This window comes from Lichenostomus cassidix, chromosome 1Aa, assembly GCF_008360975.1.
Source record: "Lichenostomus cassidix isolate B80296 chromosome 1Aa, HeHo_3.0, whole genome shotgun sequence".
Lineage (NCBI taxonomy): Eukaryota > Metazoa > Chordata > Aves > Passeriformes > Meliphagidae > Lichenostomus > Lichenostomus cassidix.
In genome coordinates this window covers 33,103,612-33,131,334 of record NC_139480.1, presented here as the reverse complement: position 1 = coordinate 33,131,334, position 27,723 = coordinate 33,103,612, and the positions used below count along the sequence as shown (strand labels likewise).

The window sequence follows — 27,723 nt, the reverse complement described above, 5'->3', positions numbered from 1 at the left end:
TAGTGTGAGAAGTTCCATTGGCACAGGTTTGATATAAATCTGTGGTTGGGAACCTGAAAGAAAATGGTGTTTGTGGGTAGAACAAAATAGTAATTCTAACAGTTTCTTTGCAGTGTTTGTTGTCTGTATTGTGTTTCTATCCTTTGTACACATTTCTGGCAGAGATAAAACATCTTTTGACTGAGAGATCAGTATCTCTGTATTGTTTCCTCTAAGATAATTTGTAAGCATGGTGGTTCTGTTTCATTTCTGTTCTCAAGAAAATTGCTCAGACTTCAAAAACAAAGCAAGTTGATTAGTTCTACTTTATTTCATTTCAGTGTATTATTTCAACCTTGTTCATTAAAGCTGAAGAGGAAAACCTGGTTCTGAAGGACCACTGTTGACAGGAACCACTAGCCTGGAGCACAGAATTCAATAATTATTGATCAATACACTTTATTGCTGATTTCTTTTCTTTTGAAAAGCCAACTATTCTTGCCAATATCTTTTATACATGAGCCTTCGCTTAGGATTTGAAATTGTAACTTGTAATAATAATAACATTTTAAACTGTAATGCTTGCTGAGGGGCAGGAGGTGGAAAAGAAGGAAAAGAAAGACAAAAAGTGAGACTTATTTGATACTGACCCTAAAATGGTATTCCACTAGAGCAAAAACTGAAGTAGATAGATGTATTGTAGTAAATATTAAATGTGTTAAATTGCCTGCCAAGTACAGTGATTTTTTATTTATTTCATTTTTATTCACTTGGAGTGGAAAATGTTTTTATGTGGAGTTGTAGAGAAGACCTGACTGCTGCTTCTTACTGTATGAAAGCCAATTTCTATTACAGAATCCAAGCAAATGAATGTGTGCTCCCTTCGGTATGGAGGCCAGTGGGGATGCTGTAGCCGTAGACTGAATTTTGGACAGGAGCTAAGCACATCTGTATGTGCACATAGAAAGTGTGTATGGGATGGTAAGTGACTGCTTGAGGTTCTTTGGTAGGATATGAAAGATTGGAAATGGCAAAAGATGAGCTGTGTGTTTATACTGATCTCTTTGCTTAGAGCAACTCAGTGTTGTTTCTTCAGATGTGTGAAAAAAAGGACCTGAAGAACTTGCAGCAAAGCAAACTTCTGAGGTGCAGTCACTATAGAATAAATCATTTACATCTGGAACTTAGGGTTGCAGCAGGAGATCAAAGGTACAAAGCTTCGGTCTCTGTGCCTGCAGTTAGACTTAAGTCTAATGCAGAACTGAATGACTGCTCTAGCTGAATGAGAGTCCTGTTGGTGTCCTTGGGGCAGGAGGGAACAGGCATGGGCACTCCTGAGCTTCTCCTGGGAGAGCTTCTCCTGGTTTTTCCCTATTAGGGGAAGAACCCCTTGATGTTGAAATTTCAACTCAGATATCTGTGTGTTTGTCTGTGTGTATTTATATATGTGTATATATGTGTATTTATATATATGTTTCAGGAATCATGACTTTTGATTTCTGAATTACTTTTTTGCTTTTCTGAACTTATTTCAAGAGCAGCATGTACAAAATCCCCTTATGCTGCTCCTTAAGCGTAGATAAGCCACATTTCTACTCAGTGAGCCTATTTGAATTGTGGAGGGGGAAAAATGAGCAACCTCCCTAACAGGCAAAGTTCCTGTATCCTCAAGAGTTCAAACATCTTCAAAACCACTTCAGATGTCTTTGGGTTTTTATCTGTAAATTATTTTCCCGGCTCTGTATTTTTGCCACAGGAAATAAGAAAGTAAATATTTAATCGACCTGAAAACATTTTTCTGTATTGCGTGTTTTGGGGACGTCTCCCTCCCAGGCTTGTCTGCAGGCTGCCTGGCTGTTCCCTGGGGTCGATGCTTCTATGCTGCTTAGGATCTGATGGACAGCACTTGGCATGTGGGGACACCAGCAATTTCCTTTACTATTTTCTAATTGCTGGTAAATTGTGAAGCAAATCTTACCTTGTCATTTCTTGAAGAATGATTGAAATGCAGGAGCAAATTTGTGGGGGATTTTTTCTTCTTGTTCTTTTTCATCATGTTTTTACTTTACTGGCAGTCTTATAGAGTTCTGTTTCCAGGGGGAGCAGAGGTACTGGGTGAGCAGGTGCCAGAGACAGGACAGTGTCCATGTCCATTTCATAGAATCATTAAGGTTGGAAAAGACCTCTGAGATAATGGAATCTAACTGGTAACCTAACACTGCCAAGCTCACCACTAAACCATGCCCCCTAGGGCCATGTCTAGATGGTTTTTCAAAAACTTCCCAGGGTAGTGATTTCACCCCTTCCTTGGGCAGCTTGTTCCAATGCTTCACAATGTCAAGTGAAGAAACATTTTCTAACATCTAATTTAAACATTGCCCATACTCATCTCTGCTCCATAGCAGGCAAAAGTACTTTTTCCTAGACATATCTCTAGCACCAAGTCTGGCCTCAGTCCACCTTCTCTGTTAGTACATTGTATACAGTCTTACCGAAGGCAAAATAATTTGTGATTTCTGTGTGAGCTTTGGTTTATCTTGACATGCTGACGAATTTGAAGCCTAAGAACAGCTTTGTGTAAATAGGATTTTATTAAATGTGCAAATGGAAACAAATAGATGGGCTTCCCCCTCCCCCATGTATTGTTTCCTGTAGAGAAAAGTGTGTGTCAATCTCAAGATTGTGAGTCTACTCTGCGAAAAGGGTTTGTGACTTTTGGATAACCTTTAACTCTAGGAGTCATTCAGAGATGCAGAGTTACAAAATTATTTTAAAATGTCAGCCTGTCTACAACTTGTTTTTCAAGTATTCTAAGACTAAAGCTGCCTAAAAATATTGCATCAGTGTTTCTGTGTTGTAAAAGTTGCTTTTACTAAGCCACCTATGGGACCACCACCTGTTGTAAAGTATTGAAGACTTGTTTTCACTTCCTCGCTTTATTTAATTTGAAACCAATCTCAGAAGATGTGAGAGAATGAAATTTATTTCTACAAAAACGAAACTGACTGGCCCACATACACCCTTAAGTGAGACTGATGAATGGTATAAATTAAATACCGTGTTTAGAGCACAGTATTCAGTAGAAGGCCAGAGCTTCCTTGCAATATCTCAGCCACCTCCTGTGTTTAAGGGACTGTGTGGGACCAGGAATTAGACCTGCTGGGTTTTTTCTAGCTTTACACACTGCTTGAAGTCAGATTCAAGGATGCTGGCATTAAGCTGATCTGTCGTGGTTCAGGTCAGGTTTACCTGGGCTTGTGGGGCTTCCTGGCTTTGCTCAGGAAGTGTAGGCTGAAGGCTGCATCCCAGCCCTGGTTCTCCCTCACCTCCTCTCCTGAAAGCCCTGTTAGTGGGTGGGCACCACTGATGTAGCAACTCCCGTTTTCAGCCTTTTTGGGCCAAATCAGATCCCACACTTTTACTGGTACTTTCTTGCGAAGCATTTAAAATATTTATAGGAAAAATAGTCTTTCTAAAAATGGTAAGTAAGAAAACAAAAAATAGTTAATTCTTCTTGTCAGCAAGATGTATTGCCTACAGTCATAAAATGCTCATAGCTGTGAATTTTTCCTTGTGCAATTAATACTGGCTAGATATTGGCTGGGTTTATGATTTTTTTTTTTCAGAGACACCTATTGAATTAAGGAACTCAAAGATACTTTGCAACTATTAAACTTTGCCTTAGATATATTTGGTGTTTTGCTGTACTACCTTTTCCTGTACTGATTGATTGCCTAGCCTGAATATTTTATTTTCTTCTGCATGTATTTGTTCCTAAGTAAAAATTCTGTCTGCGTGAGAAATATTTATGTATGTATTTATATGTATACAAAATATATAAAATTTGAATTTTCTTTCTGAGCAGTCTTCATGCTTTTGACTTTGAAAGTGGCTGGGCATACTGAATGAAATTCAGTGTAGGTTCAGTGACTGCAACGATACTATTTTTGAAAATTGAATGTCAGGCTGTGTAGGGAATACCAAAAATATGTAAATTTGTTGAGCAGGGAATGACTCCATGAGTTGTGGGGAAATCAGACTGGGGGTGTATGGATTAAGTGAAGTGTGTTTAGATGTCTTAAATAATTGTTTCCAAGCAACTAATGCCAAATGTTGAGAGTAAAGTTAATTTGCTAATGGGAATACTGGACCCTTTGAAATGCCATTTCAAGCACCAAGTTCATTTTAGAGATTTAATAATTAATCAAAGTGACTGTATTAAATGTCAGTGAATATATCCATGTGTTGCTGTCATACCTCTCTCTCAACATGAGTTTCCAGGCTCTTAATGATTAACACAGTGAGATCTGTAATGTAGTAATAATGCTGGTGCTCTAGAAGGCTCAGTACTTCTTGAACATTCTTACTGCAAATTCTTCAGCTTGGACTTCATTACAAGCAGTGGATATAAGGAGTGCTTTAGATGGGTTAATCCACACCCACATCTTGCTTGGAGGTTGCTTTTCTTCTTTGCAGAATTGAAACCAAAGATACAGGGCAGGGTCTTCAACTCCCCTGTTACTCCCTCATGGCTTCCCTGTGCTGCTCTACTGGAACAGCAGATGTTGCAAGGAAGATGCCAGGGTTGCAGAGAGGTGCATTTAGCACAGGGAGATTGGCTCCTAGAATTTGGCTTGCCAGTTTCTGTGTATTTCTTGTGTCTCGTTGCACATTTAACTATTCATGTGGTTGTTCAAGGTCTGCTTGTGCTGTGAAGGAACATTAAAATGATAGAATGTCTCTTTTTACCCACCTGTGCAAGTGTGTGTGGATTGTTGAAGGCATCAGACGTGGTAATGCAAGAAATTTGCGGTAGCTGTATGTGATACAAATAAACTGAAATTGCAACTTGTAGGATGTTTTGCCATGATTGTGGTTGTGGAAAAGCAGCAAATCTTTTGCACTGGTGGAGGTCTCTTTGTGATTGTGTGCTGTTGTTGGTAGTCCTGTAGTGCAGTAGATTACTCCGTGTGTGACTGTACCACATGCACACACTTGAGATAGTTCAAGAAAAGCCTTCTGGGAAAAAGAAATCACTCAGTTCCTAAAGATCCTCTTACATGCAGTGTGCTGTCTAGAGTAGCTTGCAGTGCTCTCTAGAGCAGCATTGATACACTGAACACTTCTTCCAGCTTCTTCATAATAACCCCGTTTTTGAGAGAGGCACATGCTTGATGCATTATGGTAAAGAAGTCATGTTATAGTGAATACTTGTGTAATTTATTGGCCTTGTAATCAAGAGGTAAAAACGTCAGAAAGGACTCTGGAACCATAAGGTTTGGTACTGGGCTTTCCAAAAGCTTGTGGCTCAAGTTGGTGCTCGAGGGAAGGTGCTCTGGGCAGCGAGGATGGTGTGTTGAGAGCATCCATGTCGTAATGGTCTGAAGAGGGCCACTAGAGCTCCCAGTCAGTAGATAGCATTGGATCCTTCAGGACTGGAGTCACTCAAGGTAAGCTGCCAGTCTGTATTCATTTGTTATTTCCCATAGTTTCTCTTCTGAGAGATGACAGTTGCATTGTTCAGTTTAAAAAGTCTGGAGTGGAAAAAAGAGAGGCTGTGGTTCTAAATGATCTAAATTATTAGAAGTCCAGCATAAAAAAAGACAATAGCCTTGAAAAGGCATATTATCAGGTGGTAGGATCTGTGGGGTCTGTGATTATTTCAGAGCTACATTTTGATCTCTCAGAATCTGTATGCTTCTTTAGAAGCATCATTGACTGTAACCTTATATTAGTAGTGTAGAAAAATATGTGCAGCATAAACGTTGATGGAAACATGGCCTGAATGAGAGGCCTTTGAAGTAAGTATGAGGTATGGCATTTGCTTCTGCAAAGCTCATATTTAATCCAGGTAGTCAACATACTAAAGTAATGAAAGAATTCCTTTTACTATACAGCTGCCTGCATCCTGTCACCCCTTGAGTTTTGTTCATAAAATTGTTTTTCCAGGGCTTCAAAAAGTTGCTGATAAAGACTAATAAAGTTAGAGATTGCTTTGTGTTTTTAATTAGACATAATTCAAATACAGAGGTGTTTTTTGTTCTGGCTGTAACACTGAGCTCCCACCACTTCTGCCTTCTGGGGGAGCTGGTGGCTGTTCTTCCTTCAGTGTGTGCTCATCACCTTCTGGTAGATGTGTATGGACCACAGCTGGGCTGCTGTTGGTGAGGCAGCAGGCTTTGCCCAAGAGGCCTCTGGAGAAGGGAACAGCTGGGGCAGAGCACCTGGTTGGATGTGTGCTTATGGTGAGCCATAGGTTCAGTATCATTGTGCTGCTGGAATGCATGGCAGGACTGCAACAGTACGCCCATTGTGAAGGAATGCTTTATGGCCCCTCCCAAAAAAAAGGAGAATCAAAAACTCCTAAACTTAAACACCTCCAAAGCAAAACAAAATATAGGGATTTCTATTTGGATGCAACAGTTAGGTAACAGTTCTTTTCCTTGTATTCTCTATGGTCTTAGTGTTCAGCTCTTAGATATGCTGAGTCATAGTGATGGATACTGTAAGCAGGTTCACAGACATCAAAGCTTTTTGTTGGCAATGAGGAGATCTTGCTAGATGGAATGGGAATTTTCAGTGCTTCTTGAACACTAATTTAAGTAAAATGATCTAATAAAAGAGTAAGAACCAGGAGTTTGGGGGGTGCGTAAATACCTAATTAAAAGCAAACTCTGGAGAGTTTGCTTGTCTGTGTTTATTAAAATACAAACAATGGAGGGGGTGATTGTAATGTCAGTGGGCAAGAATTAATAGAGTGCAGTAGAGGCAGTTATGTGCTACAAAACTATATTGTTTTATCACTGAAACAGTGCTGTCACTGGAGGCTTTGAAAGCATTTTGTGGCTATGGGAAATGTTTTTCTTATTTTACTGGAAAATGTCTCAGCTCTGGATGTAACAAAGTACATTAAAAAGGATGCAATTAAATGTTGCTATATGCCTTTTTAAAAAACCTAAAATGGAAATTGCAGTGACTTTTTTTTTAAAGCCTTACTGTGCTACAATTTCCCATAATGCAAAGATGCTCAAAATCTTTTTCTTTCGCTGTGCTGAAATTTGGCAATAACGTACATGTTCGTAAACATGTTCATGTTTGTACAAGATTAGAAGAATAGTAAAATAGATTAAAATATTTAAGATATTTTTTTTCGATTTTCACTCCCAACATTTACTTTATAGAGGTTTTTTTACACTTCCTTAGTTGTCCTTGTTTTTATCAACCTTTGATATAAAATCAGGAGAGAGTTCAAAATACTGTAAAAATTGACATAGAATGGAAGTTCCATCCACTACAGCAGATAGAGCGGAGCAGGGTGAGCTCGGGTCTGTTTGCTCTCATTCATTCAGCTGTACCCTGGCTCCCCCACTGAAGTCTGACCCTTTCTTGTTAGTTTTCCTTCTTCCAAATATAATTGTATAAATTGCATATATCTAGATATTATCAACACACATGTATGTAAAATAGGTAAGAAATAGAAATATATCAAAAGGCAGGATGTCCCCTTCCTCCCTGCGAGGAGAGGGAGCAGGCAGAGCTGAAGCAGTGCCAGCTGCATGCCCAGGCCCGGAGAAGCACAGCCGTGCGTTCCACTGGAGCGTGAAGCATCACCAAGGCATCGCTTGAGCCTTGACTGCCAGGCGTGACAGTAGTTTTGCCCTGAGAGCATGTCAGAGTGCCTTGAAAGACTCTTATGTCAGGAAATCCTCTGGGATTAATTTCATTTCCTCAGAGCGTTTTTCCTTTCAGTCACCTTCGTTCCTGTTTCCCAAATTTCAGATACAGGAACTGAGAGGGGAGATGAGTCACCAGAGCTGATTAAGCTGTAGGAGAGCATCCTGTCAACCAGTGCTCTAGAAAGAGCTTCCTCCCCACAACACATGGGAGGTGCCCCAGCTCCATGGGGTCATGTTTTGCATTTGCCAGGTCAAACAGTAAACCTACAAACCAAAATGAATTTCCATCCCACTCTCCTTCTCTACTGAATGTGAGGAACCAACAGCCATCCTTTTTGTCCTCATCTTCTTAAAGAGCTTTCTAAATTATTTCATTCTAGCCCTGTTGAGTAGCAGTTTCATAAATGGTCCACATGGGAAAGATGCTTCCGGAAGTGGTTGTTCTCTTCTGCAATGTGCTTCTGCAAGCCTGGCTGCTGCCCAAAAACTACGTTTATGTGGGAGGAATCTGTCTCTGTCCCCCCAGTTAAGTGGTATGGACATGAGATGGATATATGTATATACAATGGAGGTATGTAAATATGAAACTCATTTTCAGATCTCTGGACAGACAAAATTGTTTTTTAAGTACTCCCTGTAAAATGTAGAAACTGTGTTACTGTCTTTGCTCTCAGTATTTTACCTCAGTTATGTACCCCAGGGCTGGACTCATAACCATCAGTGAGTTGCTCTGCAGGTTATAGAGAGAAGTCTGTTTTGGAGAACCAATTGTTGACGAAGTACACATACTTTTAATAATGAAGGTAGGAATAGTAGCACTGAAGTTGCATGGTTGCTTGTAAAATGGAAATGCAGATAGTAGAGACGAACACAGATAAATTCCTCTGTGGCTACAGCCGGAAGATTACTTCTTGGTTTTCGTTTGCTTTCCCCCACACTGTAGTCTTTGGATGCCACAGCTGCTAACACCCTCATTTGCATATGCTTAGAAGAACGGAATTCCCTCTTGAACATCCTTCTTCCCCACAGTTTTGTTGTACTTGACCTACTTTTCAGTGCTTTCCCCATAATTAACTAACATCTTCCCTAACTGTCAACCTGTGTGAACAGCCAAATGACCATGACCATGCTTCAAGACAGTACATAGCTGGGTATTGAAGAAAGTACATCCCAGTAGTTGTTGTTGACTGCAAAGTGCTCCCTAATAGTTGCAGTTATTTCCTCTAGTTTTCCTTCCTTGGTTTTAACAACAGCATGCACAAACGAGATCATTATAATTACCTCCAGGTGGGGGAACGGTCCCTTTGCTGTGCACTCAGCTCTGCTAACACTGAAGATGAGTTTGTTTGTAAGGGGAAAAAGTGAGGAAATTACCAGCTGAAATGATTGTAACTTTTATTTCTGGGATGTATTATAAGCCAGCGTTTTGACAAGGTGTTGTGAGAAAAAGCTCCAGTAGCTGTGTACTCCAAATCAAAAGAAATTTTGAGTTGACACTGAGAATCAGAAAAAATGGTATCGTGACCTAGGCAGAAGGTCAAAGGATTTCCTAGATATATTTTTGAAAGAAACTTACTGTCCATGTAGCTCCCAGTGTAGCTGCAGGCCTGGAAATGGGACTGGATCCTTTGCCTGGTTGAATCTTGCACAGTTAGCATAGGTGAGCTTCTTAAACAGAGCATTCATGTAGCCTGTTGAAAATGACCTTCATACTCTAGTTATATGTGGTACCCAAGCTGTTTGGGCCATGAAATGCTTGGTTAGCCAAATGGTGGACTATGGTATGTGCTTGAGATCAGGAGATTTTGGAGTAGGTGATCCCCAGATAAGAGTCTAATAGATGCTGTATGTTCCAGGATGCAGTATGTGAGCCTTTGCTTTCCCTGTCATCTTCCTGTGTGACACTCAGAAATACAGTGCAAGTAATAAGCCTGCTATTGCTGAGAGAAACTCCTGCAGATTTGCTGTCCATGCACATTAAATTCAAAGACAAAGCTTTTGCAACCCAGTGGAATTTCAGCTCTTAAATTAATCTACTGAGGAAAAATTCCTTAAGGTATCCCCAGAAGTCTTAGCTAAATCCAAGCAAAAATGAAGGTAAGATTATATGTAAACTTCAGGAGATAGTTTGTGTGATGTGGCATTTAAAGTGTTTGTCAGAGACAGCGTGAAATTATTACTGTGACTGAGAAAGCTGAAGTATAAAAGTGTGTAAGCTTTTATCTAGTTGCAGCAGGACTGTTTTTAGTCAAAACAGTCATTTGTCTGTGTTCAGAAGTGTGCCTGCAAAGATGGAGCATCATGTGGACTTCTACTCTGACAGTGTCCTGTATATATGCTCTTTCTAGTTGTTGTTTCTAGTGTAGGATTATACTGAGGAAATACAGTGTGTAGCCAGGTGGCAAATGATGAGTTGTGGCAAATGACACTGAAACCTTCAGTGTTTCAAGTGTCATATCAAGGCCAGTCCTAAAAGCATGATCAGTTTATACTGGTTTTGTCCTAACAGTTGATAAGGTCAGAGTGTTTTGAATAGTTTTGGTGAGAAAGAGCCCAAATCTGTTTGTAAGTGTCTATGCCTAAAAGCCTTCTTCAGAAAAGCAAAATGTCTTTATACTGTATTACCTACCTTGTTCCTCTAGGACAGTTGAGGCAAAAGCTGCAAATGTAGAGAGGCCCTTGTTAAGAATCTGCCAGGCATCTCAGTGATGGCTCAGTAACTTTTCACAAGCACTGCATCAAGAACATGGCTTGGAAATAGGTTAATCTGGATAAGTCAATATAAAAAATGGAAATGTGCCCTAACGCAGAAATGGTCAATTTGAAATGTAGAGCAAAACAATCTTTTTTCCTCATTCCCTCAAGAGCAGTTGTCCGTAGACACTCTCTTATTGTTGTGTATTGCCCGTAACACCTAAACACATTACTTAAAAGGGTAAGATTATTAAATATTGAAAACTGAGGCTGATGTAGAACTAGAAGTAGGATTTTGTATATAGGAGGTCACTTGTAACATGTTGTTGCTCAAAGATGAGTGGAAATAGGTAACATCAGCCTTCATGTTAAGAATGTCTAATTTTTGATACAAAATCTGCTCTCCTGACTTTCATGTAAGGAGGAACAGGAAACAATTAGAGCACCTATTGGTCCAGGTACTAGAACTGCTTGTGAATTCCCCAAATTGTTATTTCCAGGTAGCACTTGCTGCCTTGTTTTTTTTCCTGAGAAGGAAGGCAAGCTACACCTGTCTTTGGTTAAACTTGTATTTCTCTCACCTGGTGCTGAAGAGCTCTTGCAGCCCATTACAAGTTTTAGGTATGATTTGATTATGAATACTGAAGATTTACCAGCATCACAAGGGTCCTTAAGAATTGCTAATTCAGTAAACACTCCAGATTAAACCCTTTTGGGATTAATTTATCTCAAGAGAAATTGCTTAGACAGTTATAAATTATGATATTCTGGGAAAGTGAGGAGGGGCTACTCAGCTTTCCATGTGAGAGAGCAGCAGGGATGCATGGATCCCTGCCTTCAGAGAGATGATCAGGAAGAAGCAGTGCATGATGCCTTCAAGTAGCTGGAAGAAGCCTCACATTTGCAGGAGGCTGGTCCTGGTCCTCAGTGGGGACTTCAACCATCCTGATATTTATTGGAAGAACAACACAGCTGTGCACAAGTAATCCAGGAGGTTTGTGGAGTGCACTGATGATAATAGCTTCGTAACACACGTGATCGATAAGCTGATGAGGGGAGATGCTTTCCTTGACCTCACACGTGTCAGTGAGAAAAACTGAGCAGGCCTGTGAAGGCTGAGCAGTCTTGGCTGCAGTTTTCATAATAAGGAAGAATTCAGGCTTCTGCAAGGAAGGAACAAGGCAAATAGCAGGATCACAACCTTATCTCAGAAGAGCAGACTTCAGTGATAGAAGGCCTGCAAGGAGCTCATGAGGAGGATCAGGGAGCCACAGGCTGGTTTACATCAGTCTATGGAAATGTGATGGAGCAAACAATTCTGGAAAGAATTTCCAAGCATCTGATGGGCAAAAAGGTGATTTGGAGCAGTCTGCATGACTTTAAGAAGGGGAAATCATCCCTGACCAACCTTGATAGTTTTCTACAATGAGATGACAGCTGAATGGATAAGCAGAGAACAGTGGATGTTCCTTATCTTGACTTTTGACACTGTGAGACACACCTGGAGTGCCGGATCCAGTTCTGGGCTCCCCAGTGCAAGGGGGACATGGACATAGTGGAGCAGTTTCTGTGAAGGGCCATGGAGATGGTTATGGGCTTGGAGCACCTGACATAGGGAGGGTGAAAGTGAGGGAGCTGGGGCTGTTCAGCCTGGAGAAGAGAAAGCTCAGCAGGGTCTTATCAATGCATGTGATGAGAGTGAATAAAGAGAATGGCTCTTCTTAGTGGTGCCAATGGGCATCAATGGTGACGGGACAAAGGTCACAGGAGCAAACAGGAGAAATTCCAATTGAAAATAAGAAAAATGTCACGCAAGTATAAAATGAGAGATTGCCACAATAAAATATTAACAAATACACAGTAAGTAGACGCCTTAACAGTATTGTATGTACTGCTCTGCCTGTAACAATTTACAGAGTGCCTTGTCAAGGACAAGGAAGTTATTAATCATTGTAAGTAGCAAATTGATCTTGGTTTTACAGACCGACTGAAAATAAATGTTCAGCAGAAAATGAGTTGATTCTTTTTCATTTTGCTGTTGTGCCAATTTCTGCTAAGAATGCTGTCACGATTTTAGCAGTTTGTCAAAAAAGGCATGATTACATCCTAAGTACTGTTGGGAAGAATTTAAAATTCAGCACTCTTGCGAGGGAAGTAAATGAAAGTATCTTGTGTCTCTGTGTGTTGCTAGCAGAAAAGGCATACTAACATCCATCCAGAAGTGCTTTTTTTAGTCAGCTTGTCTAATAAATTTGTTCCTCTAATTATGACTTGGTTTTTATTTGCAGTGATTATTCTTGTTTAAGGTAATCCTTTCTATTAAATAACATATATGTATTTTAGAAATAGAATGGTATAATAATATAGATGGGAAGGTTGTAATCTTTATGGGACAGACGAAATAAATCATAGGTCTTGTGCAATAAAATGTAAAGAAAGATTTATGTACTTCCATTCCTACAGACTACAACAATGATTTTGGTGATTTCTAACAAAAGCTGTATAGGAAAAAGCAATTCTCTAGTCTGTGTCATAAATGGTCTGTCTTTTTCTAGTGTTTTGACTACTTCACGCAAACTCTTACTGTGTTATTTGAGTAATAAAATCTTGTTTCATCCAGCTGACAGATTGGCTGCAGATAATAAATTTCTGGATAAAGTGTAATATCAGTAAATGTTAACATTTCTTGATTCTTTATATTACATTATGTTTTGCCTTCTTGATAGAAGATTGTTAATTACGTGCCTTTGGTAAATAGCTTGCTTAGAAGCTCTCTGATGCTTGTCTCCAGTTATATCTTCAGAATATGAACTCGAGTTAAAAAAGATCAGTAAAAGAAATTACTAGTTCAAAAAGTGTGCAATTGTGGTACTTGATCTTCTGTCTTTTGAAGAGAGATGAAATAATTATTATAAAAATGGCAGGGAATGCAATCAGAGAAATACAACTAAGGTATGATTTTATATGCCAAACTCCTGTTGGCTGAGACTGGGAGGGCATGTCTGGTGTGTATTTATTGAATGTGACTGCTCTGCATTTGAATTTTACTGTAACATCAGTGGTTAGAGCATCCAGAAATGCAAATCTTGAGAAGCAAGAGAGTGACTTGAAAAGTGAGTGGCACATTGTTAGTAAATGCTTCAGAAAATGGAAACTGAGTGCTTACCACAATTTATAACCAGTTTCTGTGTTTTGACTCAGAAAAGCCATTTTCTGAAACATGAAAAAAGCCTTCATTGCACATCTGCACCTTTATCATGGCACAACAGGAAGTTAGAACTGTAAGCAGCAAGCTATCCGATCGTGCTAGCATTTGTCTTCCTAGGGAGTCCAAGCACCTGCTTCTCTACTTTATAATTTCTGTCACTTGAATAGAAAAGGAAGACTTAGCAAGTTTTAAGGGAAAAAGTAGAAAACAAACCCTTTGGTAATCTGGGGGAATAATGTGTGCTTAGCAGCTGGCAATGTCATCTTTGATTTGTGTGTAATTATTATTCAGTTTTCGGTGGTGCTTATATTCATCGCTCCTGATGAGAAGATTCTTTTGTACACATCATTATTACCACTTCTGACATGTGCCTTAGTGACATTAATCTGTGTTTTATTTTCTGCAGTGGTAATAACAGGGTTGTCTTTCCCTGCTTTGTTATGTTGTCGGGCTTTCTGAAGTTGTCCTCCTAACACAAAGGAGAAGTACAGAGTGGGGATCTAGGGAGAGCCAAGTAACACTGAGTGCGGGGGAAGCAGCTCTTCTGATCTTGCCTCCTTCTTGCCAGGCTGTGATGTGCTTTCCTCACTGGTGGGCAAGCAGGCAAAATTACTCTGTTTCAAGTTGTGTTATTGAAAAATACTTAATTAAATGTCTCTAGAAAGGGTGCAGCTCTAGAAGCTTTATATTCTTGATAAGAACATTTAAATCCCTTTTGCAGTTTATTCTGGAAACGTGGAAGATTGTTTGGGGCTGTTAAAGATTTATTCTCTTTTAGCTGGACTGAAATAGCCTTATTACTTTCAAAGTGCAAGCTGATAAAATGACTCACTCATTTGAAATCATTCAAATGGTGTTTTTCCAGAGCCTCTGATTCTCTTTGCTTTATTAGGAGATGCTAATGGGTCTTGTCAGAGTGCTGAGGAAACTTTGGGTCCACTGTGCTGTGATCCTGTCTAGTGCAGTGCTGTAGGTGTACTGTTTTCTTCTGCTGCCATCTTGGTTTCCTGGGTTTCTTCCTACACTTACGCATATATACTTTTTGCATTAGGATATTTTTGCTGTATAGGAATATTTTTTGGGAAAACACAATATTCAGCATTGCACATCTGATTGTGCTGTTAATATAACAAAACCCATGATATGAAATGTAAATGGAGGATGGAAGTTTCACCTGAGTATCTCCACTTCTTCTTCTGCTCATGTTCTTTATCTTCCTCCTGTTTTGATTAATACTGTATTTGAGGAAGAAACTGAAATATATACACAGTAGCCATATAAAATAAGTGTATCAATATTAAAAAGTGAAGGATTAAAATTAGGGGGTTTATCTTTAGTTGGCCTGTTATCTTTCCTTTCCCCTTATTGCCTCCATTATAATACTTAAATTTTATTCCCCATTGTATAAAGTCTCCATCTTACATATAACTAACTGACTTTGTATTATGGATACTTATTTTATGAGAAGAAAATACTTTTTCCCCTCTCTTTAGGATGTTGCTGGAAATGTTACCCATTGCTTACTGAAATGTAATGAAGGAGGTCTCCAAGTCCATGACACTGAACTGTCATTGAGAGCAAGGTGTTCCACTTGTGTGCATAGCTACAAGTCTGTGGGTAGAGACAAAGTGGTGGTGGTTCTAGCTTATACATGGTCTCAAGTCATCTTTTTCTCTACTTTAAGAAATGAAGCCAAGAATTGGGGTATCCCTTTTCTCTATTCATTAGTATATTCACATGATCTGGCAAAGAGAAGATATTGCAGTTAGAATGTGATATATCTCTTCAGAATGTGATATATGCTTCTTTTCACTGAAGAACCTGGAAATTTAAATGATGTGTATGTTTTCACAGTTCGAGAGATTCCTGAAAATTCTCGTTTTGATACACTGCGTTTTGTTGTTCTCTAGTAAGGTTCCCAAAATTCTCCAGGCATGGCTGTACTGAAAATTAGAGCATAATCTCATTGCCCTTTTTTTTTTCTTTAAGCATAAAGTGCAAATGTGAGAAAACTGTTGGGTTTGTTTCCTGTTTTCTTTTCTCAGATGGAACAAAAGCTTTTTCTTTTACAGGCATTTAATCTGCAAACAAATAAGTCTAATTACTTGTTCATCTGTGTGTTAAACTATGCAGCACTCTTTAATGTTTCTGCAGTTCTGAATTTATGTGACTGTTTTGGAATAGTGATAAACACCTCTTTATGCTATGACTGCTTAGGAGTGGAGCACAGGGTTATATTCATTTTGGTAAATCCCTATTGACTTCAAGGTTGTCACACCAGTCATGGTATCTCTTTATATTACTGCATAAGCTCAATTACTGGTGTCTTTGCTTGACAACATTTATTACAGTCATTACTACTTCTACTTACCTTTTATCATTAGTGTTTTGCTTTATTGGAACAATAATTGGATTTCATGGAGGAATGAACAGTTAGTGGAATAGCGATAGTTCCTAAAAAAACCTATTTGGTAGCTTAGTAGGGTGTGAGAGAATATACCATGGCCATTGTGTAGAATGGATCCATCAAAACCTTCTCCTGCAAAATACCCTGGATGTCCAAGGTGAATAGCTCACAGGTCATGCATCTGTATTTTTTCTATCTTTTATTTGGAAAAATGCTACTGTTGCCAAAGCTCATAGCAGACTGTAATTATTTGCCATCGTTCTCAATGTGTACAAGCATTCTGGTTCTGAACATATTGCCAGAAGTAGGAGATTATACTGAGGGTTTTTCCTCCTGAAGGGTAAAATGTATCAGGACGCTGTCACGTGAATGGAAGTAAAGCAATACATTAGACAGTCATTTTGGGTAGTAAATAAGAAACAGACAAAACAAGGGAAAAGGTCTCTTAAGAAGAAGAAAGTGAGAGGGCTTGCAAGATAAATTTACAGTGATTGAAAAGAGTTTATGCAGATTCTTCAGGGAGAGGTCCCATGCATTTGGTCCACTTCTTGGAGAGTAGTTGGATGCCTGTGTTGTGCACAGCTTGGTTGATGTGCATCCATGTGGGATGAATGCATAATGCAGTAGTTCTGGACATGCTCAACTTACGACCTCAGAGCAATGTTGATAGGAGGGTATTTATGTGAGAAAGCCTGGTCACCAGTAGAGTGTTTTGTCTCCTATTTCTAGTATGTGTTAGAGGGGCTTGTAGCTCTGAGCAAAACAAGGGACCCGCAACGATAAGCCCTGTGTATGTAATTAAAAGACAATTCCTGCCCTAGAGAAATCCTTAATATAGCCTGTGGCACAGATGGGTAAAAAACAAAAGGACGATGACAAAGAACCACTTTTGCATTGTTCTGATGGAGTTGTACGGTGTGAAGTTTTCGGCTGTACTTGTACAGTTCACGGATGACTGGTTTTGTGGTGAGGGCTGAATTTCCAGCTATCACTGCATGCTTTTATGAGGGTATATCTTGTTGTAGAACTGCTCTTGAAAGCTGCCTATGACCTTTCTATAATTAGTTATAATTGTATCAACTATCAATCTTTATAAAGTCTTTCATTTTTTTAGAAAAACTGTTGAGCAAATTCTGATAAAGCCACTCAGGCAGCCTGAGATTTCCACAACTGAGAGATTTGCAGTTTGACAGAAGTCTAACTGATGCCATTTATGAGCCAACTCTTGATAGTGGTAATAGGAAATATGTCCCTTTTTAATAAATATTTTCTCCAAAGCAGTATTTCTTACTGCTGTAAAATCTGGGACTTGGCTTCCCAGCCTTCCGCAGTGATAACTGATCTCTGTGTCTTTGAAATTCAGGTTACTTTGGCTGTGGCAATCAGATTAAACACTCCAAATTTAGTCACCGAAAACTTAGAACCTGGACAGTATTTTTTCACCCAAATCTCTACCCACTTTTGAAGAATAACCTTATTTTACTCTGAACTGATGATAAAGTTAAACCTTTCCTTGGCACAGTATTCCCCTGTGCCCTATTTCTTCCATTGTTTAAAATGAATAGGCTGTCTCTGCCCGTCTGTCCTTGCTGACTAAGTTGTTGGCTCTGCTGAACCTCTTACGAATTGCTTCTGCTGAAAGGCACATTTCCCACAGCTTTCTCTTGGAAGAGAATAAAGGGATTGTTGCTGATAAGATAAACTTCTGTGTAGTTGGTGATTTCTTCATATGTGCACACCTTCAGCTGTGCAACCCATAGATGGCCAGAATTTGTCTGTGGACTGACCCTGGTTCAAAAGCCAATATCAAGCCATGGTACTACAGGGTGGCAAAGACAAACACAGGATGAGCAGTGGCATGGGGAGTGATTGAGTAGGGTTTTGAAACATCCAGTATTGCTTGCCTGGGTAGGTTCCTTGTTTGAAGATCCAGGTTGAGTGCAATAGGAGGTGTGCAAAACTGTGGGTGACAGGAAGGCTCCTTTGAGAGGAGTGTTCTGGGCCCTGGGCAGAGAGCTCAGTTTGGCCTTGGTTGGGTTTGTGTTACGCAGAAAGCCAAAGGGCTTTGAAGATGGGTATGGCAGCTGTTTCCCTGCTGGGACTCTGTGCTCAAGTGAGGAGGTACAGACCGGGGTGATGGGCAGTGCCACTTTAATGGAGATTTGCAGTGCACGTTGATTGCTGTATCAGGACGTGGAGGTATGTGGCTGTCATGGCTTGGATCTGTGTTTGAGATGAAGGTCACCATCACCCTTCAGCAGCCTGGGCAGGAGAAATACCTCCTGCATTAGGAGGCACCATGGCTAGGGTGTGCCTGGACCGTTGCCCAAGGAAACAACATACAAGACAGGGAAGGGACCATGACCTCTAGAAAAATAAAGGGTATATTTGGAAGAGTTGGGCACGTATCCATAAGAATAGCCATAATGTCTCACTGTCCTGTCTCCACCTGTAAGCAGCGGCTTATGGAATAGCTAAACTGCTGTGCATAGACAATACTCCTTTCATAGCCTCAATTATTTTTTCTGGTTTAGGATCTTTTGAAGAAATGGCTTTGTAGTTAAAAACAATCAACATATCTTTGGTTTGTGGTGTCATCTATTTCCTTCTTGAAAAACATTAAGCAACGACAGCATCCTTTGGCAATGAATTCCCCAGGTGTGACTGGCCGCTGTCTGGGGTTAAACCGCGGCCGGGAGCAATCACAGAGGTCTGTTGGGCATAAAGCTACACATGGCTTTAACATAAATCCTATTTTCCTGAAGCAATTGTAAAAACACACAGTGATAAGGCATTTTATTTTGTTGTTTTTCAGCACAGTAGAAAGTCATTTAATCTAAGCAACTGAAAATCATTTTAGGCTTAGCAACATGTTGAGACAAATGATAAAGTATTTAAAAGACTCATTTTACTAAAGAATAACTGTCCTTAGCAATTAAACTGATTTAAAAAAGCTTTCAGAGAGGCACAAAAGAAATTTAGCTTACAAAACTGACAATTATTTGGGATTTTTGGTTATGTATGTTTTGCAGTGATAGTTTTGCTGAAGCTTCAAAACTACAATGAAGATCAGGTAATGCTGAAGACTTTGGCAGGTTTTTTTCTGTTTTGTTTTATCACGGTTCCTTTTCTAGTCTGATGTTTCAAATATGAATTATACTTTACTGTCCCTATTCTTTGTTGGTTTTCATATTCAATATGATATAAATATCATAGTTCATTTCAAGTTTGAATGTCTTACGATTTTTAAAATAGTGTTCATGTTACTTGTTTCTCCAGGAAAAGAAAAGGAAAATAACATGTTTCATTTTGTTGTGTAGACATGAAATTCAGACTTGAAATAAATGAATTTGTTTCTATAATCAGATTGTGTGTCGTGCTCACTGCACTAAACCCATGCTTGCCCTTACAGCTTATTTTTTGTACTACTTGGTATTTCACTGTGCTAGTATGCATTTGTAATTATTTTTACTGTTGCATTAATTAATTATTCATATACATATTAATTTCCATTTGAATGAATTCCCTTGGTTTGGATCACCCAACAGCCGTTGGCTTAGGCAGTCTAGTTCCTGACTGATGCTGCATGGAAAAGTTGTCATGGGACATTGTTGTGTCCAGAGAATAGCTTGCATTCAAGTCTGCCTTGACAAGCAAAAATATTTGGAAATGTCTCTATTCTGGAAAATAACTTTAAAAAAAAAAATAGAAATTCTAGCATGTTTTACCCTGCACATTTCTTCAGTTCCCACTATACTCCCAGTTCGTGGTTTTCCTTGGTCCTACAGTCAGCACAGCTTTTCCAGACCCTTCCTTTAGCATTGTTTGTGCTTGCTAATTAGAAGGTGGTGTTGTGTTGGTTTTAATATCAAGTAATCTTTATTACCAGGACAAAAATTTGGCATACATTTTATGATGACTTCTTTATCTCTGTAGCTGGTGCATCTTTTCCTCATGTTGATTCAGCCCCAGTTAAATCTTTTTTAAACTCCAAGTTTTCATCTTTTGTCCCTTCCTCCCATTTTAAAGTTTTAATTTGAAGACAGTTATTGCTTCAGTACCAATGGTGTAAGTGTAGACTATGTATTTTCATACATTTTTTAATGTGAGGCTAACCTGTAACATTAATGCGATTGCATATTTTCTTTGTGTATTATAATAATTCACCAAAATTTGATTTCTGTCATTGCCGTGTCCTGTCCTGTCCCTCTTCCTTCCTCACTCTCTTAACTGGCCTCTTACACAAGATGTTATTTTTTTTTCAATTTGTATGTCTAATACTGTTCACAAAAATTTAATTCAAGTTTGTGGTTTTCATAATTTTGAGACAGAATTTCTATGAAATGTTTCCAATTACACACACTGAACGCCCACACAGTGAGCCTTTACTTAGATTTATGATAATACCTATTCATGTTTTTGATCCTTTTTCACAGTTGTCTAAAAAAAAGATAAACAAATCTTCCTTGTTTACTCTTCACATAAGGGGGCTTTCTTCACAGAATCACAGAATGTGTCAGGTTGGAAGGGACCACAGTGGGTCATCTGGTCCAACCTCCCTGTTCAAGCAGGGACATCCCAGAGCACATGGCACAGGATTGTGTTCAGGCAGTTCTTGACTATCTCCAGAGAAGGGGACTCCACACCCTCTCTGGACAAGCTATTCCAGTGTGTGGTCACTTGCACAGTAAGGAAGCTCTTCCTGATGTTCACCTTGTTCAACTTTGTCATGTGGAACTTCCTGTGCATCAGTTTCTGCCCATTGCCTCTTGTCCTATTGCTGGGCACCACTGAGAACAGCCTGGCTCCATCCTCTTGACACCTTCCCTTCAGACACTGATAGACACTGATGAGGTTCCCTCTTGTCTCTTTTTAAGGCTAAACAGTCCCAGCTCCCTCTTGCAGTCCCTTCTAATCTGCTTGCTTTATTCAAAATGCCCCGTTTTCCAGATACCCTGATTGCCACTTTGATGAAATGCTTAAATTTATTTATTTTTAATATCATGTCAGTCAGTTCAAAAAATAAGACTTTGCTGGTTTTATTTCACTATCAGATTGGGAAAACTAGCTAGGCATATTACTATGCTTTTCAATCCTGAAAATTAAGGCTTTCATAGCAGACACTGCTGGAGATCTTCTGTATCTTTGTGTTGTATTTTACAGTGGAATTAAACCAGTTCCTTTTTCAAGCCATCTGGTTGGGGTTTTTTCATTATAACTGCAAATGTCTAAATGCAGCTTCAGTTTTTCAGAGTAAAAAATATGATCTTTGTAAATAAAGCTTTAATTGAGTTTTGATCTCTTTCTACAAAAGAAGCTGGTAAGCCACAGAGAAGAAAAAATGTAGAAACCAGAGCTTAAAGAAATGGATATTTAAGTTAATTATGATGAGGTGTAGAAGTATTAAAAACGTAAATGCCTTTTTAAGAAGTATTTGCTCTCTAATAAGCAATACGCAGTTAAATTCATGAGACAACATAAAACAATGGGTACACTTCTACAGAAGTGTAGAAAGCTGGAAAAATGTGCAGATAGAAATGTGTCCTGGCCAGACCTCTGGAGTAGTTTTTTTCATTTCATTTATTATTTATCTCAAAAAATGCTTATATTATTTACCTGTGTCTTGTTAGAAAACCAGTAGAAACGTGATTTAAAACCTCACTGTATTTCACTGCCTGTGATGTGATGCTTTGGTTGTTCATGAGCATTCTTATGTGTTTGGAATGTGGACAGGCTTGGACCAGAGTTGTTGGATTGGTTTCTTGTCCTTTCTGCCCATCTCTGTGTACCCATGTGCTGCCTCCTGTCTTGCCCAGCACTGTAGGCTCTCTGGGGCTTACACACACATTATGTGCTACACTCACTGTTTCAAATTATGTTTTGAAACATAATTTGGCTTTTTAACTTTTAGAGTTACCAATCATCAATGACGCAAAATGGTGTAGGAGTACAGTTTCATCAGGTGTACTCAGCCTTTACTCATGGCTTTCCAGTACAGATCATGGTATGAATCTCAACTCTTTTTTTCTGAGAGCTGTTTTGGCATTGCTCAGGGTACCCTGGAGTGTATGAGTCAGGCTGAGTGTGTGCCACTAGAAACTTCTTGCCCAGTTGGTGAGCACGTTGTGGGACTGTGGGCAGGGCCCACCAGAAATGCAGCTGTCGAGTGGGTGTGATTTTTCTAGACATACTATAGCGTTATGTCTTGGAGCTCTGCCTAAGGGATTTGAAAAGGGTCACACAGCTGTAGGGGGTGCAGGAATGCTCATCCCTGTATCAGCTGGAGAATCTTACTCGTTTGCCTTTAACATAGAGGAATATCAGACAATTAAGCTTCAGGAATAGGAGAGAGGAGGATGAAATAAATATAGGCTGGCTGGTGTAGGAGTGGCGTGTGTTGAAAGGAGAAATCCTGAATGGATGTAAAAGCTGCATTAATCAGAGACAAGGGTGGGGCAAGCATTATGGGGTCAGAATGGGCAAAGTGACAGAGCTGAAGACCACAATGGCTGGAGCAGTCAGGGGCATTTGAAATGCACCTCAGAAACTCAACATCTTTTGCAAGGGGGGCATTGCATTAGTAAAATCATTTTAAATTAAGACCTAAGTACAATTTGTGTGTGCTGTTAGTGAGAACCTGTCATTTCAGGTTGCCCTGTACAATCCCCTGAGTCGTCTGAAAGCTGCTGTGTACCAGATTTGGAGCTGAATGACAGCAATAAATACAGGCTGTCTCAGAAGCAGAAATGTGTACACAGTCCATGTATTTCAGCAAAAGGAAGAGAAATACTGTTTATTCTAAAGCCTTACAGTAGGATAAGATTTTGTTTATGATGTGTGGCAATAGTTTCAATCTACATGATGCACTGTGAGCCACGCTGATTATCCACCAAGCTTGCAAAATAATAAACAGACTGTGCGCTCTGACTGTCAGCAGTCTGACAGATAGCTGAGGTGTTCTGGGACGTTAATCCTAAGAAATGTGTTTTCTTGGGGTTTTTTATATGGTGGGGTTTTTGTTGTTGTTTTGGGGGTTTTTTGTTGCTGTTGTTTAATGAAAAGATTTGTTTTTATGATTCTTAGTACTTAAAAATTAAATACTCAACTATCGTGGTTTTTTAAGCCAGGTATAGACTTTCAAGTGAGTTCCCCAAAATGACCTCTGACCAATCTCTTGTGTCATTCTTACAAGGATACTGTAAGAGTTTTGTTTCCAGTTACAAGTCCCAGATCCTAACACTGCCAAGTTTTTCAAATTAATATTAAAAGTGAAACATTCCCCAAGAAAAGCAATGCCAGCTTACAGGTCCGATGTTTGCATTAGTAATTTTTCAGTATTTTATAATACCGTAGTGTCTAAAGCCATGAATAGGTAGTTTGAGAAATGTCTGGGGCTTAAGGGCAGTACTGAAGTAAGAAGTAGCAGGAACACTCAATAGAGGTGACTGTGTAAAGGCTTCAAAAGCCCTTTTGGCTCGAGGAGTCATCTGAGGTGTAGTGCTTCTGTTTTGCTATAGTAATGTTTTGTAACCAAGTCAGTCACAAAACTCAAATCAGATATAATTATTCACTTTCCTCATCTTTAAAAAAAAATGAGAAATGCCATTGTACTGAAGGCATGCTGGGCACAGTGACAGGGCTACTGCAACTTACGCAGTGCTTTTCTCCTCCATCATCTTCATGTGTCAAGAAGGATGGAGGAGAGCAGTTCCTCTTCAATGACAGGATATTTCCTTCTTGCCGTTGGTACTATAAGGGCTATTTTGCCTCTGTGTCTCAGTTTTAGTTTTGCTATCATGATGAATGAGAGAGGCACAGGATAGATTTAGGAAACAGGTCTGTACAGTGTGAGGTGGGATGGTTTGAGGGAGGAAAATGAGTTGTGTTTTGGAGGTGAGTGAACATGATGTAGAGAAGTGAAAAGAAATAAAATGAGAAGTACTTGCTTAATTCACAAAGGAAAAGATGTGGCATGAAAAGAAAGAAAATGTGCAGGGGGGAGATAGGAGGAAAGTACTAAAGCACAAAAAATGTTTCATTACCAGAAGAAAAAGTTAAATCAGTCACAGCAATGTGCTACAATTAAATTTAAGGCCTTGAACAAAGAACATACAGCTAGGAGCTCTAAATTTTATAATTTTTTTATTATTACTATTTTGTTCAGACAAATAAATTATTTGACAATAATTAAAAGCTTCTGTCAGGCTGAGGCTTGTGAGGTTTTCACCACAAACAAATTTGTAGAGGTTGGTTATAAACTTCTGGAAGTAGATAAAAATGGAAATGCTGATACAGCCTAGAGTGTGGTAATGAGAATATGCTTCAAAAACATTAGACATTTTATTGCGTTATATCTTAGGATCTTAGCACTGAATAATAATTTCCCATTCATATCAGTTTTGTTCTTCCTTCCTCTTCCTCTTTTTTGCCACCCTTCCTCCCAGTCTGAGAGTACTTAACCAGCACTGCAGAATTCTATTTTGTATGAGCATCCTCCAGTGCACTTCACTATACGGGTGAAAGTGCTGCAGTTCCTAGGCTAATTGCTCTTGAGCTGGCATGTAGGTCATCACCTCGTGATGTGTTTTGCTTTGTCCTGCATCCAAAGAGCTACTAAAGCTCACACTGCTCTGCTGTGGCTTTCCCGTGGCTCTTGCAGGTTTATTACAAATCAGTGTCATTTTTCTGCACCTGCAGCACAGCTTTTTGCTCTTTGCCAGGCATAAATAGCAGGTGGTCCCCTTATAGGAATATTTTATGTAAGTGAAGCTTTTTCACATTTAGCTCTGCTCCTGCTTCATTGCCAGTTCAGGCAAGAGGCAGCAGCTCTTCCACTCTCTTCAGAAATGTCTCTTGGTGGAACTGCTTTCTGCAACTGCTGAAGAGTTAAAATTGTTGCTTAATTCAAGTGATAAAGAGCCTTGTATGCTGGGCACTAGAATGTGGCTCCATTGGGGCATATATAATTGAATATACATTGTTTTCTTTTATTTCAATCTCTCATTCTCTCTCACTTAAGAGGAAGCTGCATCTCTCCCCTGTTCAGCAGTCTGAGTATTCATATGTTCTGTGCTCCTGAAGGAATGAACTGAAACAACATGCAATTCCCTATTCCAGCTGGCTTTTATGAAAATCACTGGCAATGTTAGACTGACATATGGTTTTCTACAACTTGAAGTGATTTGCAGAGTGAGGTTTTTCTTCACCACAGTGGTGTGATGCTGGCAGCACAGGGACTGTGTGTACAAGGGTGCTGGGTCAGTTCTTCAGTCATGAGCACCAATTTCACACAGCTGTAGCTCCACTTGCCACATTTTCCTGACTCTCACTAGCATCCACCAAAAGGCAATGCAAGTTGGTTTTCACTTGAGCTTGATGCTGATTTAAAAGCAAACACTGTGCTCAACCTGTAACATTGCTTTTAAAACATCGATGTTACTTCTTTTGCTATCTCCATGCTGAGTTTGTGCATCCAGGGCCCAGATGCAGACCTTGTGACCGTTCCAGAAGCACACAGACATCTGCAGAAGTGCTTTGTCAGGGAGGTGGATGATGTGCTGATCCAGAATTTATGGCTGTCTATCCCCTCCCTGCTCCCCATGGGAAGGCAGTGGCATTGCTGTCACTGCTCCTTCATGGAGAGCAATTGCTCCCCTTCTAGAATGGCTGGCTCTGCCCGCTCCATGGAAAAGGAGCATGTCTAAGCCTTCCTACCCCATTGATGTGTCTTTGTGGAATTGCCACAAAATGTCTTCAGAATTTAGCAAGGTAGAGTGCATCAGCAGCCATGCCCAGCTGTTATGTTGAGGGGTTTTTTTAACAAAACTAGAGCTTATGGTAAGACACAACCTATCTCCATTGAAAAGCTTTTAACTTGAGGAAAAAGGGGTACTGGGGTGGGAAGGAGAGAAGTGGAAGGGAGAAACTTATGTGGTCAGTGCTCTGGGCTTTCAGGGAAGGAAACCAGAAGTGTGGGAAAGAATTTAGAAGTGAAAGTTGAAGGTTTAGGTGTTTTCAAATCATGAGTGTCTGTTGGAGTTTACTTCAGAGTGCTTAGAAATCATCTAGAAAAAGATTTGAATCATTAGGGTTCTTAAGAAGCTATGGAAGGAGAGAAGTGGAGGGACAGAGATGGACGCCTCCTCTTTCAGGGAAAGAGAAGTTACTAGTAACTATAAACCAGGTGTTCCAAAAAATGGAATAAATTATTAAATAATTTGCAAGTACTTAGCGAGTAGCAAGGGAATACCCAAATGGATTTGTCAAGAACAAATTACTTTCAGCTAGTCCGACTTGCAGTGTTGACAGACTAACTGGCAGAAAGTCTAAGAAAGAAGTATTAGATGTGATCCATTCTGACTTTACTAAGGCTTTTGACACTATTTCACTTGACATTGTACTATGCAAACCAAGGAAGTAATTTAAATGAGATATCTCTAAAGTGACTTCTGCAGTAGTTGAAAAACTGCAATAAAGGTTTGGTTTTCAATGGCCTGATAGTCCAAGTGGTGGGAGTTCATTTTCTCAAGGGCTTTGTCACGTGCCCTGTTCTCTTCAGTATTTTTTTTTTACGATTTGCATAATGAATTTGAAAATACTTACAAAAATTGTGGATGATGCTCAACAGAAAGGGGTTATGAATGTTTTGAAGACAGATTTTAAAATATTCTGGATAAATTAGGATGAGGGTCTGAAATAAATAAGATGTGATTCAGTGGAAGCCGCAGCTGGGAAGGAAAAATCAAATGTAAAACAGGAAATAAGAAGCTAAGCAGCTGTGCTGCAGAGCAGAATCAGTGTTCATTTTTAGTGGGTGACAAATTAAGCAGCTTAGTGGTGTGGTACCATTGCAAAGAGCAAGAGTCTTGCTAAGTTTTATAAAGACTGTGTGTCCCATGTGAAGCTGTTGTGGGTGGTGTCTGCTGTATTTGGATATCACACTAGGAAAGGGATAGGCAAACTGAACACGGAGTGGGAGGGAAGATTGTTTTAGAAAACATGATGTGAGAAAGGGATAAAAGACTAATATTTATTTTACTTGAATTTAGGAATTCTCTCTTTTTCTGGACTTGTCAGTTCACCAAACATTCCATTACTCTAAGAATAATACAGCATTTTCAGATCTGCTGGACTAGATAAGAGAAGGAGGAGTTGGAGCCATCTGAAATTAGAGACTATGAAGCTGAGCAAAATGAAAAATACTTCAAAGAGGTGTACAATTCATGGAAAAACTTCGAGGAGCTTTGGGGTTTGACTGTTTTCTTAGCAAAGAGAATTTGAATTCTTAATTCAACCCTATTACTCCTACTACTTATGCCCTGCTGGAATTAATAGCACTGCACATAACCTTACTTATTTAAACAACCCCTAATTAGGTTGCCAGTGAGTTTGCCTTCCAGGTTCTCCCACAAGTTGATGCCATGCTGCCTTTTGCTCTTCTTGCAAAGGAGACAGTCTGAGTCATTGCCTTGCCAATTAAACTCTCTTCATTCAAGCTACTCTTTGGTATTTTTCCCCCTTCTCATGGGAAAAATAATGGCTCAAATTCCCCAGAATTATAATTTTGCTGATGTTCTTTAGAACAACTTGGTCACTGAAAAGTTTTCCATGCTCTTCTGTTGCCCCGATGCACTTTTATGGTTGACAGTGTTCCTTCTTTACAATCTCTGGTTTGCTCTGGAAGACTTGGGCATCATCTTCCAGAGCCATAGGCAACAGCTGTGAAGGTGAGGTCAGCAAACAGCTTTACTGCTGGTCGG

At 39.5% G+C, this 27,723-nt stretch overlaps 1 protein-coding gene across 8 annotated transcripts in view; it reads left to right on the top strand.

Moving 5' to 3' along the window:
* Positions 1–27,723, top strand: part of GRIP1 (glutamate receptor interacting protein 1) — a 314,298-nt gene that overhangs the window by 109,943 nt on the left and 176,632 nt on the right. The window lies entirely within an intron of this gene.